Genomic DNA, 21,440 nt, shown 5'->3' with positions numbered 1-21,440 from the left:
CCTTCAAATGGCAAAAGATGAAAAGAGAAAATTATTCCAAAATGTCCCAAGATAATGTTTGCTGAAGAAGAAAAAACCTGTCCTGATATGCCAAATTCTGCTCCTGGGGGTTTCCAAATTGACTGCTTCAAGATTTTCACCTTACCTTTTGTTCTAAAAAGTCACCTTCAAATCTCAAGTTTTCAATGACTTTTGAAGGTGTGACTGCAATTATGTTGGAGCTGTGGTTGCTAAAGGGGTTAATTTTTTTTTAGTCTCTAAATAGGATAGTAGAATATTAAATGTACATCAGCTGTGAAGCACATGATCGTTGATAGATTGCAACTAAGCCATATAGGAAGTCTTCTCTTTGATTTCAAATTATTTTATTGTAATATATTAAATTCGGTACTTAATAGAAAGATTTTTGTGTCCACAGTGGCCAAATACTCTTTCCAAAAAAAAAAAAAATGCTTGCTGCCTAATATAACTGATTTAAAAAGAAAAGAATGAATCCATTGTAAATATTCTCTCATCTTAGTAATGCATAAGTGATCTGTCATAACTCATTTTAAACTGTGAAATATGCCATATGAAGAGGGATTAAGAGGCTGAGAAACTCATATTTCAACCAAATCCAGAATTAGTTTTTCTTAGGTCTAATAATTCCTTGTTAATAAAGATTTAAATGCAGCGCTGTCTAATTTATTTCACTGGTGCTTGTCTGTTGCCACAAAGTTTGAATATCGATAATAGCCTGTAGATGGCACTAGGGTATCATGTCGCTTGTGCTGGCCAGGTGCCAATCCCGCAGTAGCGAGGAGAAGGGGGAGGGAAGGATCAAGCTGGTAGTACAGCCAAAGATACCTTTTATTTAATGATAGTTGCTCTGGAGCAACTAGCATTTAAGTTCATTCGCTTGCTCTTTTGTGATTAGTTCTCAGCACACCAACTTTCTAGGATTTCATAATGCTAGTTCTGTCTTTGTTGATATGGAGTTCACCTATGGTGATGGCCCATCTGTACTTGTTTATAAATAAGGAACACATAGATTTTAGAAAATCAAGTAAAGCAAAATTAATTTGCAGAACAGTATCGACAATTATCATTGATTAGTCTTTGGAGAATCAAGAGTTTTCATTTTCTGAGGGTGGGGTGAAGTAGGATGTTTTATTGAAACAGTTTCCCCCTTACCAACTGTCATTTATTGCTCTGGAATGACTTAAGGCTTCATGGTAATAAAATATTTATAAGAGTAATTTTGACAATGAGTCACACAGATACTCCTAGAACATCAAGTATAATACATATTACCATACAACTAAAATCTCCATTCTTAAAGTAAAATATTAAACAGTAGAGCGTTTTAAAAGTACAAATATTTAGAGCTTAAATACACAGGAAGAAAGGACTTTAATCAGTATAGAATTTTAAAGGAGACTATGAGATTATTACATATAAGTCAAAGTTGGAACGACTTAATTTTTGTGTTAACTTTGTTAGCATTTGAAAAGAGGTTGATGTTTTAAAATTTAAAAAATGTTCAGGCTTAGTAAAGGTTTTTAAAAGTTAAATAGTTAACTATGATAAGAAAAGTAATTTAGGAAACTAAATGAGTTTGATTAAAAAGTTGCTCTTTTAATGAACAGAAAGAAAAATTTTTTAATTATTTACTTCTGTTGTGAAGGTTACTCACAATACACATGGTATTTTATGATATGCATAATTATGTTGAGAAACTAATATGACTTAAAATTTTTCATGTAAAATCCGACATTTTCTTTCCAAAGAAATGTGCTGATATACTTCCAGCATCATCTTTTTTTCTGTCTATGCGTGGTGATAGTAGCATTGATGTATAGAATCACGTTTTCTGACCTCCCCAAAAGTTGAACCTATATATAGTGTAGTGACATAAATGTTAAGTGCATTTCAGCAAAGTATGCAAAAGATCTTTTGTTGAGGCTTAGTCATAAAATTCTTTGTTTGTATGATGTAATCTTTCAAATAGGATACTGAGTAATTCTCTAACTGGAACTAAAGTGCATTTTAGAAATTCCTTGTGACCATGTGTCACTTTGCAGTTCTCCTATGGGTATTCCAATGTTCATATGGAACTAGGTAATTCACTATTATGATAAAGCGCTATTAAAATGGCTTTGCTTACACCTTTTAAAAGTTTTCATGCTGAAAAAGAAATAGTGTGATGTTGGAGAAAAGAGATAGAAGCCAGTGGAGAAGTGGTAGTGATATACAAAGTAATATGTACATTTTTGTGTGTAAAAGAAGCATATTTCCTATGAATGAACATCAAATATATACTACCCTTTAAAAATTTGTTTTCACTGAACTGTGTGATTGCTATCTGCAGATGTTCTAGTTAAGCTAAAAAGTAAAAACTTTTTTAACTAGTGGCTTTTATATAAAATGTGCTCCTGAAGCTACACAATTTTGAAAGAGTAACATTTCTTACTACAAAAACTTTCAAATGAATTTATTTAAAAAAATACAATCTGTTGAAGATTTTAGTTGTGTGAGGACTATTGCTCACACCATCTTTTCATTTTATGCTATTAATTGATATGTGGGTAAAATGCAAGATTCTTGGTTAAAAGGTTACCAAACTTAAATTTCACTCATTTATACTGTGTGTATAATGAAAACATAACGTCTGATGTTTTCATCATGAATTTGTTTGTGGTACATCAATTCGTATATCGTCCGATGTTTTTCCCCTTGCTGTTTTCCCTTGTGTTAACCTGCAAAGAACGTAGGAAACACTGTAAATCATATTCCTCATTCACTCTATTTTATAAAGCTTTCATGTGTCACTAAATTTTTCACAGATTATTTCTTACAAATTTTTGGAAGTGCCATTAGCCTTTATAGGTTAAGAATTTACCTTTTTTTTTTTTTGTGGCAAAAGATCATGCCTTGGTATTTATTTGTAAAAAAACAACAACAAAGTTCACCGCCAAAAGGTTAAGAGGATGAAAACGACATTATCCATTCCAATAAGGGTTTCAATGATAAAATTCATTGGTATATTTGCGTAAAAGAAAAACAGTTTTGTTGACAGATATTGTTTTAAAATATGATACTGATTCTCCCTGTGGAATGTCTGGGATCCTTTGGAGCACTACTTAAAACATGGATTGTTGGGTTCTACCCCAGAGGCTCTGATTTCGTACCACTGGGGTCAGGACTGAAAATATACATTGCTAACAAGTTCCTAGGTGATACTGATGCTGCTAGTCCAGGGCCAACACTTTGAGAACCACTACCTCAGCATATTGAAACAGGAAGTGTCCGCCTCTTTCCCTCTCATATTATCATATCCAGAGAACCTGTTTTTGCACAGCCCAACCCTCAGCCCACTTATTGACAGCTGTTTTATTGTAGCTGGAGGCTTTACAGTAAGCTGTTTATTGCTGTTTCCCAACCCAGTTGACAGCATTTGGGGAATTAATTTTCTTGGCCCCTGTGTGCTTTTTTGGGGGTGGGAAGAGGGAAGATAAATGAAAATGTTAAAGTAAAAGAAATAGTCACCCATTTACATTTGACAACTTCTTCAAGTAGTAAAACAGTCTGTAAGAGTTGCACTAGACTTTGGTTCTGGGTAAACAGTCATTTAATTTTCTAAAGGAAATACTCATTTTAGAGCTTTAAACATCCCGACTTTTCACAATCTAGAGTATTTGCTCATATATATTTGTCTATATATTGAGGAATGTATACACTGAAAATGTGTATGCATGCTGTACTTAAGTGTATACGTGTATTTTTACAGTGTAAAGGGGATTTCTTCTATTCCAAACCATTTAGAGATACTATATTACATTTATGATTACTTTTCATTTTTGAATAATCTACTACAACCACTACTGAAATGTTATTATATTGTATAAAATGCAGAAGGCAGTCATAGAATTGATATATAGAACAGCAAGGAAAAAAATGCAATTGAAAGTGAAGGGAGCAAATGTTAACTAATGTGAGGCTAGCCAAAATCTTTAAGATATTTTCCATTATTAAATTTTGGAATAGATATATATATATAGTGACACTTGAACACGGGTGACAATTGATCCCCCAAATGCAAATCATTTTTAAAATGTTATCAGTTGTGATTTTTATTTCTATGGTTCTTTAGCTAAGTGCCCTACGGTCATGAAGTCAGTTTTCATACGTATGAGGTAGAAGATACCCAGAGCCCTTGGATATTAACACGGGATTTTGAAATGAGGATAGGCCATCCATTCAAACTGGCTGTCTTTCCAGTTGGGTTTGTAAGATGAATATTTGACTATTTTTCTTTCCATCTTGATATTCCTAAGCTATAAAATTCGAGATGCATTTTGGCCTTCCATTGCTAATGACCTTAAGCAGAATCTTATTATTAGTTTTTTGTTGCCATTAATTCTAGATATAGAAACAAGGAACATTAATGTTCTCCTTAGTTTCAGATCAGTCATCCTTATGGTGAGACAGGACAGGCTTTGGTATCATTGAAATTACTTTGAAAATATTGTACTTATAATAACATGTTACATTCTTATGGTGTAAACATATTCTTATTATTTAAATAATTGCAAGCTATCATTTATCTTCTTATGATTTCATACATTAAATTAAAATATGTGAAATAGTAAAATAGAGGGAATTTAGACTTACAGAAAAGCCTCAAATCTAAAATCAAATTTTCTCATAATTAACTATGATTTATATTGAACCTTGAGGTTTCATTTTCATATTGATGTATGTAAAATATCTATAAATTATATTATTAGATATGGCATTGTAATGCATCCTTTTTCGTATTACATAATTTTACACTACAGTACTGAGGTATGAAAATGACACCTTTAAATCATTTTGTTTTCTGTAATCTTATTTCCACAACAATTTTTGTTGTGTGTTTAGATTGTTTTTATTTCTTTTTTTTTTTTTTTTTTTTTGGTTGGGGGAATGCAGAAATCCACCAAATGCTGAAAGTTACAGTTGTAGCCTTGGTCCCACTCTACCAGTCTGGGTGTTTACAGGGTTTCAGGGCCAAGTCAGATGTCTGTATTGCTCTTTTACAATACTTGTCAGTTTGACTTTGTAAAAGGTGAACTCTTAGCTTGTATATAGTTAAAAACATAATAAAACTGGAAATCCAGTGGATTGTTTACTACTTTGACTTAAAATCCTTGGTGCAAGCTTTCTTTGAATTTAGTTTGGTGTTTTCTTGGAGGCAATTCTTTATTATAACTAGAAATTACTCTCTTAATATTAGTAAATCATTTAATATCTTATATATTTCACTGAGTTGGAAAGTACAAATTAGTTAATTCAGATTTTTAAAGGTTTGGCCTTTTTGACACCGAACTTCACATTTAATATTTTTTCCAGAATTTATTACATATAAGGACCCTAAAATTTATATCAGATTTGTTAAAATATGACTCTAATCACAGGCCAGGTATTAGTGAAAATTTGGAAATGCAAGTCAGGAAGAGGCATAGAAGTCAGACTCTTGCGTAAGTAATAATGCTAATGTCTTATAGCCTTTGACATAGTCAGTGACCCCCAAATCTACAATATACTACAGAATTAAAGACAAATGTAGAAATAGGATCTCTCATGTACATAAGGAGATGTACTCTGTTGTTTAAGATTTCATTGGTTGTTATTTAAGAAAACTGTCAAATCTGTCAAACATTTCATTTAGAAAGGAACACATGCTTTTTGCCTTTGTTTGATACAAACCTATTGGGCTGTCAGTCATCAGAAACATAGAACAAAAAAGATTTATTACCATGATTGACATTTTGCTTTTGATTTATATTCTTTTTTTGTGTAAGCCAAGACTCATTAAATTTTCAAATTCCTAAATAAGTCAAACAACTGTCCTTTTTTAACAGTAAAGAGTGATACAGAAATAAAGTGGAAAAACAATCCATATTTTAGTCTTTCTCATTTATATTTTTGTCGTATAGACAGTTTGTCTCTGATAGACAAGAATAGTGGCAGAATCAGTAGAGTTTTCTGAGGCATAGCATATAAATATAAGAAATGCAGAACTCAAAGTCATTCATTAGGGATCTGTTTTTACATATTTATTCATTATTTAAATGGCATATGAAAATATTTTCCCTTGATCTTTTACAGTTTGATTGATTAGAGTGCCATAAGCACATATCACGTTTAAAATGATGGGCTTGAGACCACCTGTGCAGCTAAGAATGGCAAAGATAGAAGCACAGTCAAGCACAGTCTTTGAGGAATATTTGATTGATTCTTTCTATCATTTTATACTAATTATTCCAGATCCTTGAGAAAATATATGAAATGAACTTATCTGTTCTTGAAAGGAGTCTGCTATGTGCAGCTTCACCACTTAGTAATTTATGTGGATTTTTAATTGTGTGGGCTGTAGGAAAGAATGGAAATGTGATCAATTTTATCATGTTTGTTAATATCTTGTATTTTAACATTCTTCTATAGTTTGTCTCTCTATCCAACCATCTCTGCGTTTGAGTATTACACTGCTTTGTTAATATCCACTCTCTGGGCCTTTTTCAGCCTGTTAGCAGTTGATTAAGAAACACTCTAATCCCTTTCAGGATATTGAGGAGCTAATGGATTGCAGAGTATTTAGATCTTTAAGCTTCTATTGTAAATGGTATGAAGAATTGTCATTGAGCTGATATTTGCATATATCTCTCCCAGTGCTAGTTACTTTGCCTCCTTTTTTGTCCTCTTAATCTTCAGCTTTCATTCTGAGAATATTTATTTTAGTCAGAAATAAGCATGCCAGTGATAGAAATTTGGGATTCACCTCCAAATGAATGCCATCACAGACAGGGAAGCTCTGGCACATTTTGCATAGATCTGTATGAACACAGTGAACCCTTCATAAGCTCTTAGATTGCAGGAAATCAGTGCTGAAAATTAAGTGGGGTTTTAAAGATTTGCAAAGTAGAGAGCTTTGTATAATGCTGGTATTGCAGGTGCCTATTAAATATGAAGTAAAGGCTTTGTAATACAACTAGCTAACACATTTCCCTCCACATTAGAGTGACTTATAGCCTAGGGAATTAGTCTTGCCTATTTTTTCCAAATGCAGAAACACTGGATGTGACTGAAAGAATAAAAATCTCAAAATACATGCCTTACAATGGACTGATTTGCTGTTTGATGATTCTAATTATTCAAGATAGATGAGGCAGGCTTGCTTGTACTTCCTTGTGGTATCTCTGATGCCCATGATCTGGCCTTTATTTCCCCTAAGAAGAAACTCTCAATTCTGTGTGCAGACTCTCTTCTGAACATAAATCAGATTAACACCCTAGGTGTCTATAGGACTATATAGCATTACCATAATGAAGAGGCCTGGGTACCAAGTGAATGCTTCCATCCTCACAGGAATTGCTATTGAATCATTTCTCAAACTGTATTTTTAGAATTCATCTTTGCTGCATTTGTAAATATGGTGTGTATTTGTAGCACAGCATTTTGTTCTAGACATACATGGATTTCAATATATTTACCTTCATGACAATGTTCAGTAAAATCCCTTGCAGTTCTTTAATGCTTAATGTCTTTGACTAGCCCTGTTAGATATAAATTGGAGCAAATAGCCATGCATATTTTAAAATGATTTTATAAATCCTATATTTTCACCTATTAGAAAAAGTGTGCAATCCATATGCAGCCCACAGTAGGCACAGGGGCCTGTGAGAGTCATAATAGATGACTGATTTAGAAAAGAAAACAGTTTTTGTGCAAGATAATAGCAACTGCAATTCAGTGAATTAGGTTTTTTTTTTCTCATTAAACAAACCTCAATAAAGAAAAGAATGGAAACACAGAAGGACTTATGAAATGAAGCTGTATCTTTTATAGAAGGAGAATGTCTTCTGCTGACAGTAGTAGTTCTATAGTAGACATTTTCTGGAAAGAAAAATACTGGTGGTTTTTTGGATTTGGTGGATGCAACCAATCTGTGCCTCTGTGTGATAGCAGCTGCATGCTGAGGACTTTCAAATACACAGCAACATAGGATTCCGCAGGAAACTTTTTGTAAAGGTGCAAATGACAAATGGAGACAAAATGTAGTGAGTTCTGAGTTGTGAGTTGATACCCTCCGTGTCATATATTCATGTCATTGAACCAATTTTCACATTGGATGTCTGGAATTACAATAGCCTTCCTTCTGTGTGTCAGCTGGGAACACACCTGGACTGGCTACTTTTCTTTGCTCCATTTCTTGTCATTCACTAGGTGGACTATGTTCATGTATGTTGTTAATACATCTGATTTCTTAGTTTCTTGATGGATTTTAAAGTGATGTAAAATTATTTCTGCATAATCTTCTCCATATATATATGTTTCCATATATATATATATATCTCCATATATATATATATATGTTGCTTAAGACAACCATAAAGTGTGAAATAAAATCTATGATGTGTCCTTTCTTACTAGAAATAGTAAATTCATATTTATTCTGACTTATGGTCTCAGATAATATATTTTCCTTTGCTGTTTTTTGAATTGAGTTTTTCTTACTGATGCCTTTTTCCAAGTTAAGGAATAATGTTAGATTTAGCTATATAGAGTAATAATATTTCAATGCATTCTCAACCCATTCAAATTTCCAGCATAAAAGAGATGGTAGAATTTATACAAAATCATCATTTTTTGCCTCAAAACTTAAATAGGTATCAAAATTGCATTACACCATAGCAAAAATTGACACAATTTTTAGGATATTTTAGTATGACATAAACTCATTTTCATTCTTGGTCTTAAATGGCAAGATTTTCTGCCATGCAGTGGTAGCAAAATATGTTGAATTCATTGATTGATTTTTAAGCATGATAATTATTAAATAAAAGCTTCTTGACACCTAACGTCTCTGTTTTAGACAATTAAATTCTGCTTTAGCTAAGGGTTATTGACTTCTGTATGATACTGGCAGCAACACTCCTTAGGGTTTAAACTATTCTTGCAGGACCATCTGTTATTCGCAGGGACTGTGCATCCTCTCCAGCTGATACTGTGTCAACCCAGGAGTATTTCAGGATTGTTCCTAACATGACCCTGGTTCCTGATGATCTTTTTGGTCTCAAATGGCAACTCAGTAAAACAAAATACTGGTATGCCATTACTTAAAGCATAATAATCTTAGAGAATATAAGAAAGTTCCTCAAAGTAAGAGACTGTGTCTTACTTACCTTTGTATTTCTAACACTGAACCCACAGCAGTGCTGAAAAGAGTGAACTTAGTAGGCATTCAGTAAATTTTGATGTAACCTGAAGATCAGTGGTCTTGAAATTATATTTTTTATATATAATATTTTCCACTGATTTAATCTTTACAACAATCATTCAAGAAAGACATCATTTATGTTCAAAATACATTCTTCCGTCACTTAGCAATGTCTGTGGGTCCCATTTTCTCTGTAATTTTGGACATATCATGATGTCTGCCCACCATATCATGGTTTTTCATATTAGGAAATAATGAGAAGGCAAGAGGTGAGCTAAATAAACAGGATCAGATTCCTTCACTTCCAAGCCTCTTCACCCCAACCTTTTATTTAAACCTTTCAGTACCTAGATCATGGATTTATTACTTCTAAACATAATGATCAATATATGTACTTTGATAGGTGCTTGACAGAGATACATGTTTGTAAGAAAAATACAGTATCACATTAAAGTTTTCTTAATAGACTTTTGAGCCATCCAGACAGTATGCCAGAATCAAGTATAAATTCTATAAAAAGAAGCAAAATAATAACTGAATAGTGATTAATGCAGTGTCTAGCTACTATATTAATTTTAGAAAGATAAATTTGGTGTCTAATAGAACTCACAGAATAGTTACACATTCTCAAGTCTCCAATGCACCTTTGGGATTATTTGGCCTATTTAATTCTTTTTCTGACTGAAGAAATGGAGACTAGAGAACTAATTTGATATTGGGAGTAAGAAAAACTGACTTGGTGAACTACTACGTAAAGACTGTGACACTGGGCACATCATTTGAATGCACTAGTCCTTGCTTTCCTTGTCTGCAAAATGGGTGTAATCATGCCGAATCCATATAAAGTTGTCCTGAGATTAAGTGAATATATATATATATATATATCTGGCCTGCAATAGTCAGACACTCAGAAAATGTTACCTGTTTTTCTACCTCCCGTCCAAGAATACCAGCTTGCTATTGACAGAGGTTTACCCATTCATTTAGTGAATGCTTTCTTGATTTTGTTTTTGGTTGTTTTCTTGAATCTGAGTTCTATCTATCTTTTTCACGAGTCACCTGTGTTAATCTGCTATTGTGTTAAAACACTATCTGGTTTCGGATTATTTAGGACTTTTGAAAAGTTGATCTTCATAACAGTATCTCAATATAGCATATTTGATGTTGTTTTTTATCTTAATCCCTGTTGTTTCACATTTGTATAATTGCTTCGTCTTTCATTTTGAGTATTTTACCTATTTCATTTGCATGTCATGTTTTAAAATTATTCTGTTTCTTTTAGTGTTTGTAATGAATTTACTTCCCCATAGATTACCCAGAAGCTCCACCCGTCTGGGAATTTTCACCGTATACATCACTCCTATTACAAAATCACATATAAGAGAGAATCTGTTTCACAGTCAGTACTTAACACAGCTGGAATCATTTGAAACCTGCTGGTTCTTGCTTCCAATTATTCCATAGACTGGAAAGCATCCCTGTTGAAGTAATGGCATCCATGGTGTAATCAAACTAGCTAAAATGCCTGAAAGTATATGGATCATATTTCTGAGATTCATCGAATTCATGGTAGAAGCATAATCACCAACAGCTTTTACTATTTTTCTTAATTTAACCTATATTCATTTTATAAGTAAGTTTTTCATGTCTGAATATACAAGTTTGTAAGGTTTGAGTATGTGAGTGACATAATAACATAAATGAGACACAACAAATAAAAAATTACACACTATGATAGTACCCCAAAAATACCTTTCGATAGTATCCTGGGGCCAAAATCATCTCCTTTTGTTGGAACAGCTGAAACCATCACGATAAAGTTACTGATTTGTATTTGGAGCAGATGTAGTGGAGATTTGTTACTAGTTCAATTAACTTTATCAACTAAATAAGAGGTAGATATAGTCAAATTTCAATTGGCTTTATTGTGATTTTGATTGAATAAATTAAATATAGAACTTCTTGTTGAACTTAACCACCCTCTCAGTGCAATATAATTGTTTTTGGATTGGTCTTTTGGTTTAGTTCTAGTTTTATATAAGAAGGTGATTTCATAAGAAGGAAAGAATTTAAAACAAAACAAACTCAAAATAAAAATACTCATTCTTTGCGCTTAGAAAGCTTAATCAGACATATAAAACCTGGAAAACTGGTGTGATTTTCTTTAGGCTTCTGCTTGTTTTATGCTAAGATGTGATATCCATTTTATAGCACTGGGATACCGAACAGGGCAGGGACATAGTGTGGATATTATCTTGAATATCAGACCTCTTAGGGTTGTTACAAGGATTGTAGCATGGCATATAGTACGTGTTTGGTAAATTCTATTTAATCCCACCACATAGGCAGACATGGATCTAATCAGGCAAAATGTTAAACACATTTTAAATGGTTAAAATCAGGCTTTAAGGATTTGGATTCATTGTTTTATTTGAAATATTTAGCATTCTCATGGTATTATGTATACATGTATACTATATGAAGCTATATATTTATTATATACAGCTAAATGTATATTCAGAAGCCTACTATTTTACGTTTTTCATATCAGTCGTTTCCTCTATTAGCATTTTTTTTTTTTTTTTTTTTGAGACGGAGTCTCTCTGTCGTCCAGGATGGAGTGCAGTGGCGCGATCTCGGCTCACTGCAAGCTCTGCCTCCCGGGTTCACGCCATTCTCCTGCCTCAGTCTCCCAAGTAGCTGGGACTACGGGCACCCACCAACACGCCTGGCTAATTTTTTATATTTTTAGTAGAGACGGGGTTTCACCGTGTTAGCCAGGATGGTCTCGATCTCCTGACCTCGTGATCTGTCCACCTCAGCCTCCCAAAGTGCTGGGATTACAGTGGTGAGCCACCGCGTCCGGCCTTCTATTAGCTTTTATAATGGAGAGGTAACTGTCCTAGAAAGTCTTTGTAAATTCCAGTTCAGATAATGAACAACTACTTATTCTATGAAGACATTTACATTTCCTGGACTGTACCTTTCACATCTTTCCCTATGTGAATGGGTTCCCTGAAGAACTTTTTCTGCCTGCTGAACACTTACTTTGAGGTAAGTCTAACAATGAGATGATATCCAAACTTATCACTAGACTACTGAACCATATTCTATTTTCCCTAATGGATACCAATGCTTATTCCAGAATTATATTCTATAGTTTTAAATTTTCATGCTTTCAAAAGTATCTGACATTTAGCTGTGAAATTTTCTGCTGCCAAAGACCTTGTCATATGATCCACGGACAGATACACAGCTAGACTTATTTAAATTTTGTATTAATTCTGTTATTCAACACACATCTAATAAATAACTGTTATGATCCAGGAACAGCATTAGACAATGGGAATTTTTTTTTAAGATAAAAAAATTGTCTTTGGTTTAAAATATTCCATTAAATTTTAAGCACAATACTTTTTTTTCCTGGGAATTTCCTTATTAAAAAAAATATGAGTTCGCTCTCAATTTTAAATAGATGTCATCATTTCCTTGAAATATATTTTTTAAAGTCTCTCTCACGTTTTTTTTTAACTACTGCTGGAGACTTGATCTTTCAATGGGGTAATAAGATTCTAAGATCTATTACTCTAATTATAAGAATGCCAGGTTTAAATTTATCCTTTGGTTAATTTGGAGGGAAACGTACTTTTTCATTCTTAAAATCACACTCCTTCTACAGGCAAAGGTGTTAATAAAATATAGTAGCAAATAAAACTTCTTTTTTTTACCACATGAGATTAGCATATTTGCTATATTAAAAATTACTTTGAAAACATGGCACACATTAATAATGTTGAATGACAACCCAAGCTAAAGTAGTGGTTCTCTGAAAATGGAATTTCACTTGTAGAGGCATCCATTTTGAAAGGGCTATTTCAAGTCATGATATTTTGAAAAAATGTTTTAGCTTCGTCCATTGAAAGGACATGTTTAACATAGATATGGAACATAGATATTAAACTCTGACTGGAATAAGTGTTTGCTTTAATTGACTTTTGCCTCCAGATGGTTCTGATTTTAGCAAGTCCATTTTCTTATGAATATTTATCACAGTACTTCAAGGAACCAATGCAATGATATAAATGTTGAAAACAAGAGACCTTTATTATATATATATATGTTTTCCTAAATTAAGAAACATACATATCCTGAAAATTTGGTTTTCTTTCATCATAGAAGAAAACGTCATAATTGGGCTTTATATTACAGGCAAGGCAGACTATGTTTTTTTAAGTCAGTTATTTCTAAAACACTAACTTACATATGGATAAATGTTTATATAGGCAGGTCATCCCCATATTTCAAAATTATATTTAAGCCAAAAATTCATATTTTAAAAAATAATGCATATAATGCCTCACCTGCACATTCTTGTACAAACATATTTTAGGAGATAAATCTTTATTGCCAGAAAACGTACTATTTTAATTGCAATTAGACTTCTGTGATAACCATCAAGCTGGTGCCTAACTCTAAAAGGATCTTTCCAACTGTTCTGTGGATGCTTAGGCTTAGGCAACTATCACCAAGTAATTACTATAATTTAAATGAACTACAAAATCGAAACCTGCTAAAATATGTAGACCTCAGGAATCAAATGTGTATTAACACTTGTTAATTAAATATTATTGGTTAAAATTATTTTAGAAATTATTATTGGGTTGATATGACCAACCAAAAAAACTATATGTAAATCACTTCTTAATACTATGAAAATATGAACAGTTTGGTAAACTAATTTAGAACCAAGCAACAGGATATATTAAGCTTAGGAAGATACAGACATTTAAATAAAGGTTGGTATAGAAGTCACATGATAGTTGCTCTGTCTGTAGTAACCAATTTCTACATAAAATCAAAAATGTGGCATTCTCACCACTTTTCACAGTGACAATTAACTTGGTGTTTTTACATAGTTTCAATTCCTTGCTTATTCTGATTTTTGTAAGTGACTATGCAATGCATTACCATATAAAATAAAACAGTAGTGGTTATTAAAATCAGTACTTAAATTTTCCCATTTTAAAAAGTGTAGAATACATTATTTTCTCTCTTTTGGGCTATAATAATGTCTATTCAAAACCATTTATACTTTGCTAGAATTACACTTAGCATCTTGAGAATTCAGTTTTCTCCTCTGAAAATTAGATAATTGGACTCAAACATTTTTTTATTTCTATTATTAAAAATTGAACTACAGCTTTTGTTAATTACTTAGGGAAACGTTACTCCTTGGCAGGTTTTCTCTTGCCACCCAACATCCATCTGGCCTACTTTTTCTATTATCAGTTTGATATGTGTTCAAATAGTGCACATCAGTGTTACCATTGGCTCAAGAAAAACAATTACAAAATAAATCACATGGTTCAGTCTCTCCTGACAATGAATGATTTGCAATATTCCCATTGTTTGTATGATCTATGTTATCACTCTCTTGCATTAGTGTTGATAACACAGTATTGCCTCTGTCTTTTTTGAGGTTTCTATGTGATTAATTTTCCCCTTCTGAACTAGAAAATTAACTTTTTTCTCTTGAATTAGAAATCAAAAAACAGAACTACAAAACCTTGAGCAGATTGTTGGCATTTATTGTTTGATTGGAAAACCGTGAACTTAAAATCATTATGTAGCTGCCATATTTTTATCAGTAATATTACTCTTATAATGTTTGATTTTATTGTCTATAGTAACACATTAAGGTGACTTTAGCATATTTCAACTTTTGTTAATGTTGGAGAATTACTCATAGTTTTGCAATAATGTGTAAATATAATAAAAATATCAAACAGTGGTAATTTTGACTGATAATGTTAGTTATCAGGACAAGTCTTAGAAAAGCTAATTTGATCAAATGGTGCCCACTGATTTTATAGGCAGTTTCTTCATTCAAAGTAAAAGTGATGTTAAATTAAAGAAATTGTCAATCTCATGCTGAAGGAAAATCAGCTTTGGGATTAGAAAAACCAAACTGCAAATTACATGAAATAGCACTCAAATATACCATATTAATGTAAAAAAAAGTGTTATTTGGTTACATGGACATAAAATAAAAATGGTTTTGCCATCAATGAATCTAACACATTTTCTTCAGAACACTGCAGAAATAAGAACCCACAGGATGGTTCTGAATCTTGAACAGCAGTTTAGGAATACTTACTTGTCTAATAACTCAATTTGCTTGCATTTATTACTACTTACTGCATTATACCCTTTCATCTTCTAACAAGTTTAGGAAGACCAAATTCTTTTGGTGTTTTTGTTAGAGATATGATAAAGAGACTATTTTACACTGTAGGTGGATCAGTCTAGGAGTCACTTTGCAAGTTTGGAAAGTTGACATCGATGGAGGAGATGTATTAAATAGTTCCAGAAATGCCACATTTTGGATGCAAGACAATTGTTAATCATATTAAGCAGTTTCTTTAATGCTCACACCCTGAATGCCTTCCTTAAAATGTTCTAAACACTTCCAATTTTGAAGAGGGGTTAAAATATAAATGTGGTAAACAAATCACAGAAAGAATATACATTCTTAAGGAATTGTTCTTCTTATGTTATGGTCCTCCAAGTGTGCCAATGACATATCTGAAATATGTGGTGCTAAGGTGAGGCATTCTGTGTAATGGCTTAGTTGCAGGACTCAAGTACTGGGAATTCAGTCAATTCTGCTCTTGTAATACATTGTGTTGGCTTTCAGAACAATACTCCAGTGTTTTTCAGGGGAAGATATGAGTGTTTCCCTAATAGAAGAGCAGATGTTATAGCCAATACTAAGAGGTAGGAAAGATATATAATACTTACACAATCTAAAGTTTCACCTAAAGTTAAAATAAAGTTTGTTTAGTAATCATCAGTGTTTGTTGTCTGTAATGACCAACTTCAACATAAAATCAGAGAGGTGGCAATGTCAACATCACAAACAGTGGCAGCAAACATGGTGCTATTCTAAATACAGATTGTGTATCCCAAGCCCTTTGCTTTTTTCTATGGATATTCCTCCAACTACTCGTATCAGAGATCTATGTTCTAGTAAAGCCTTCTGTATTGACAGCTCCTGCTGCTTTTGTGTCATATTCAAACATGACCAACAGCAAATGTACTTACATTTTTTCATCCAATTCTTTCTTATTTCTAGTGACAGTAGTAAATTTACTTATAGCAGTAAAGAAAATATGAGAAATACTTTTCTGTAGTGCCAAATGTTTTAATCACTGCCTATGTCAGCCTAATTGTTTCCTAATCAAAAATTGCGAGAATCTAATTTTTGGTCAAAATTGTTTATTATGGAGATTTTGCACACATAGGAAAAAAGTGACATAAATATTATTAATACTAAGTGACATTAATATGTCATTGGGGAATAACCATATGGCTCTCTGAACATGATATGCTTTCTAATTATTCATCCAACAAATATATGGTCATTTGGAGGCCACTAAAGATAAAGCCCATCAATTTTTTAATGTTGATGATGCCTCTGACAGGAAATTTTAAGGAATATGAAAGTAAAACAAAAAAATGGTTTGTGTCAAATGAACACGCAAGGATTTTTGCATATGACACACATTAGCTATTTAGGGCATTGATTGATTAATGAAATATTAGCAGTATCTGGCAAGGTTAGAAGATGGACAGATAAAGAAAATTCTGTGAGTTCATAGAGCATTGTCAGAGTGAGCATTCCAGGGACAATACAGTGTGAATTACAGCTATTTAATTAATCGAATCAGTTCTCTATTGTAAAAGTACAAAGAGATGGTGTCACTGGAATTTGATTTGGAATTGGATGCTTGTAGATTAATAAACTGGTATAGACTGTGCTTTCCAATATTTTGCCTCAAAAAAGAATAAATTCATTAGGAATTTGAACAAAAGCAATATTACATAACCTTTGTGGTGTTAGAGTAGTCTATGTAGGGAAAAAGCTAATAATAAAAAGTAATCAATTCATTAATCTCAATGGTTTGCTATTGGCATTGAAACTAATTATTGATTGCATTGACATGATTAGTCATAGCTTTATTACTAAAAATGTGAACATGCTTTTAAACATGTGTAAAACTAACTGGCCAAAATAATCCACAGTTAATTTCAGCTAAATAGCTAACAATTTCACAGGAAAAGTGGAAGATATTTGAGGCTTTGGAAGATATTTGAGAAGATCACGGCGTTCACCTTGGTACCATTATCTTTTGATTTCTAGAAACTCAGTTTGGAAAGCCTTGAAAGTAGATGTCAAACACCAGATAATGATAATAACTGATATTTATTGAGTACTCCGTGTGCCTGAAGTTCCTCTCAGCACTTTACGTTTATTAACTCAAATAGAACCAACTACTTTTTGAGGCGGATACTATTATTATTGACTGTATTTTACAGCTGAGGAGAAGTTGAATGATTTGCTTCAGGTCACAGTTCTAGTCAGGGGAGAATAGTTTACGGTTCCAACCCTAGCAGTCTTAGACACTGCACTCTCTTAGCTGCTAATTAATACTGTCTCTATCATGGAACTTTTATACAAAACATAAACTTGTAGTTAATCAGCAAAAGTAAATTTTGCCAAAAAGAAATTTGTTTAAAGCTTAAAAAAAAAAAAGATCACGAAAGTCTAATTTAATCTTCTTTTTTTTTTTTTGCTTCATTATTATACAAATTTTGCCACTGAGCCCATAGCATTATGATAGAACTATTCCCAAGACATGGGGAGATACTTTACAGTTTACAATGAACATTCACAGACAGTATATGTGAAAAGTAGAAATTAGCATTTGTATCTTTTAGGCAGTAGGATTCTAGATATTTTTCACAAACAGTGAATTTTAGTCATTAATTTAAATTTGCTCATCTCAAAGCAGAGTTTTGTGATTATTCTTATTTCATACAATGCCTCATATCAGATAAGAAAAGATCTAGAAGAGGGGAAAGTCAAACTCTAATGATAACAAGTGTATCTCAGTCCTAGACTACTTGACTGGAATGATGCTTTCCTTTCTTTTTACTTTTTAAATCTTTATTCCAGCCCCTGCGCCTGACTGGTTCAGAAGCAACCACCAGGCATCTCTGCACAAATTTGCCAGCTAAGATCAGTATGGGCCCTCCCTCAACTTACCTGTAATGCACTGGGAGAATATATCTTCATATCTACTTAGAAACATGCATATAATAATATTTTAATACTATTTATACAATTTTAGCCTTTTCCTAGAGTAGGTTTTCCACTTTCATCACCCACAGCTACAAAATTATTCAGTTATTCTCTACAGTTTTACAAATATACCATATTACGAGCTGCTTAATATCTTCCTTGTTTAAGACTTTAACAATATCAGCCGGGCGTGGTGGCTCACACCTGTAATCCCAGCACACTGGGAGGCGGGCAGATCATGAGGTCAGGAGTTCGAGACCAGCCTGGCTAATATGGTGAAACCCTGTCTCTACTAAAAATACAAAAATTAGTTGGGCGTGGTGATGCACACCTGTATTCCCAGCTACTCGGGAGGCTGAGGCAGAAGAATCGCTTGAACCCAGGAGGCGGAGCTTGCAGTGAGCCAAGATCATGCCACTGCACTCCAGCCTGGGCTACAGAGTGAGACTCTGTCTCAAAACAAACAAACAAACAAACAAACAAAAAACTTTAACAATATTTTGTAAATGCCAGTGTGGTGGCTTACACCTTTAATCCCAGCACTTTGTGAGGCCGAGACAGATGGATCACTTGAGTTCAGGAGTTTGAGAGCTGCCTAGACAACACAGCGAGACCCCATCTCTACAAAAAATACAAAAAATATCCAGGCGTGGTGACGCCTTGGCACTAGAGCAAGACCCTGTCTAAAAAAATAAAATAAAATAAAATTCATCAACCGCATGTTGAATTCTCATGATTCCCCTTAAAACTGAGAACTGGAGAGAGCCATTTCAGCTATATAGTAAAATTAAATTTGTTTATCATGGATTATTATAATGGATGTATATTGATAAAATGTCTAGGTGAGAATTTTACAGTTGTAATTGGAGGTCCATTTAAAGGTTAAAATGAAATAGAGAGTTATGGATGCACAGCTTTCCATATTGTGTTTGGCAAAGGAAATTGATTCTCGGAATGATATGCTACCCTTTTTGTCCACTGTGTGTAGTGCATATGGATGATGGAATCACTTTCATGAATACAGTTCTTATTTAGAACATACATTCCGTAATATTCCTAGAAAATAAAAAAGATTTGTGTGTTCAAAAAGAGTTTCTTGGTATGAGACAAGCAGACTGACTTTCAATTACAAACACTTAGAATTCTGAACCTTGCATTTTTATTGCGAGAACTCATTTATTTTCCAAAGCTTGGTTTGAGAGCTATTTTCAGGCAGCAGCTTTTTCTTGAAGTCCCTTACTGATTAGTATAGTAAGCATAAATATTCCAATTACTCTAATTAAAAAGCAGTATTCAACATGTTGACTGAAGGTGGAGTTTATGTTCTTCACCAGACAATAAGAAATTGGGAAGGGAATATTTTAGATCATTGATGTGAAAGTTAAAATCACCTGTTAATTTGTCAATAAACTAGAGCAGCAGGGTTTCCTTTGTTAAAATATTAAGATAATATATTGGAAATGCATAATTCTTAGACATGAACTCAAAGACATGCAGGCAGGTTTACTTTTAGCTCAGTGGCGTATGCAAAGATAGGCATCAATTTGTGGTGAGGATATGAGGAAGTTTTTGTCTGTACATTTGTTTAAAGAGTCATGTTTAGAGAAGCATTTTTTAAAAAAAATAGATACTCTTTTCAATGGAATTCATATTTAATTAGACAAAACGTAAAAGCAAACACTTTAAGTAATCTCTTTTTAGCAGATTTTCATGGAAGAGTGCCAAATTGTTTTGGTTTCACTATAGGTTTACAGTCTTCTGATAGAATTCCCAGTTGGGATTTGAAAACCAAACTCTGTCATTACAGACATGAATACAGTGGCCTAACATGATGTGTTGAATTAGCTTTCTAGATGACTTAAAATATAGCTGGGGTTTTCCTTTATCCAGGGACTAACATTCAAGGTTTTGTGAAAAAGAAAGTTAATTTTGCATTGACATTCTGGATGTTGGTGATAATTTGTAGTGACATTATGCCTATTGGTTATGAGTGTGACAGGCAGGCAGACTGGATCCAAATGGACATTGCAAGAGCCGAATTAAATAGTCTGAGCATTGGAAATTTCTGCCTTGAGGAAAGCAGAAGCTTTTCAGCATGCACTTTGTTTTCTACCTCCACAATTATGGATTAATATACATCAATTCTAGGCAGTTGAGGAATGACATGAGAGGATTAATGGAACTGGACAACATTATGCAAGTGAATGAAAATTCTGTAATGATTTTTCTGCGGTGATGTAGTAGACAAGGCAAATGAGCATCAGCTCCTAGCCTTTGTACCTTTAGAATTTCAAGAAAATGAATGAAAAGAGAAGTGGAAAACAACTATCTAGCTAAAGCTGGCATAATAATTTTTCTCATCAAATACGTACATCATTTTTCACAAATAAGGAGAAGTTATTCAACTGAGTAAGCCAGTACTGTGTGCAGTGTATGATTTTATCCAAAAATTGTGGCCACTTTTATCTCTTAAAACTGTTTAGAGAAAAATTGTGCTTAGTGCATATCCACAATAAGAAAAACGGATTAGATGCAAAAATAAATATACATAACCAACCTTATATGTAATCATACTCATTTTACTTTATGAAATATCTCTGAGGGGAAAATATTTTTTCCATGCCTTTTTGAAGTTTTAATAAGATGTTTTAACCCCAATATGTCGAGCTGCCCTAATGCCTACTATTTATTTTTTTCTCTTCTACAAAGTTTACCTATCATATCATATTTATGGCAATATTTTCTGCTACTAAGACTGTGGTTTTTTTTCCAAGTTATCTGAAAACTTGACTGTCATTATTGCAAATTGGTTATTTCCATAGAGGTGCTTTAATAAAATTTCTGTTCTTAGACTTTAATTTGGTAAGCTCTTACACATATTTATACATAATTTATGATAGGAGTGTTAATCTTTAGGTTTTTACAATGTGATTTTCTCATATCTATTCAGTGGAAGAGGTAGACCTCTTTTCTTTAATTGCATGCATTTTATCATTTAACTACAAAATGTGTTTAAAAGCTATGCAAGAATTAGCAAAAGTAAACTACAGCAAT

At 32.9% G+C, this 21,440-nt stretch overlaps 1 protein-coding gene across 5 annotated transcripts in view; it reads left to right on the top strand.

Annotated features, from left to right (window-relative positions):
* PCDH9 (protocadherin 9) overlaps positions 1 to 21,440 on the top strand; it is a 911,081-nt gene that overhangs the window by 5,261 nt on the left and 884,380 nt on the right. The window lies entirely within an intron of this gene.

This window comes from Nomascus leucogenys, chromosome 5 (assembly GCF_006542625.1).
Source record: "Nomascus leucogenys isolate Asia chromosome 5, Asia_NLE_v1, whole genome shotgun sequence".
NCBI classification, from domain to species: domain Eukaryota; kingdom Metazoa; phylum Chordata; class Mammalia; order Primates; family Hylobatidae; genus Nomascus; species Nomascus leucogenys.
This window is presented reverse-complemented; position numbering and strand designations above follow the sequence as displayed.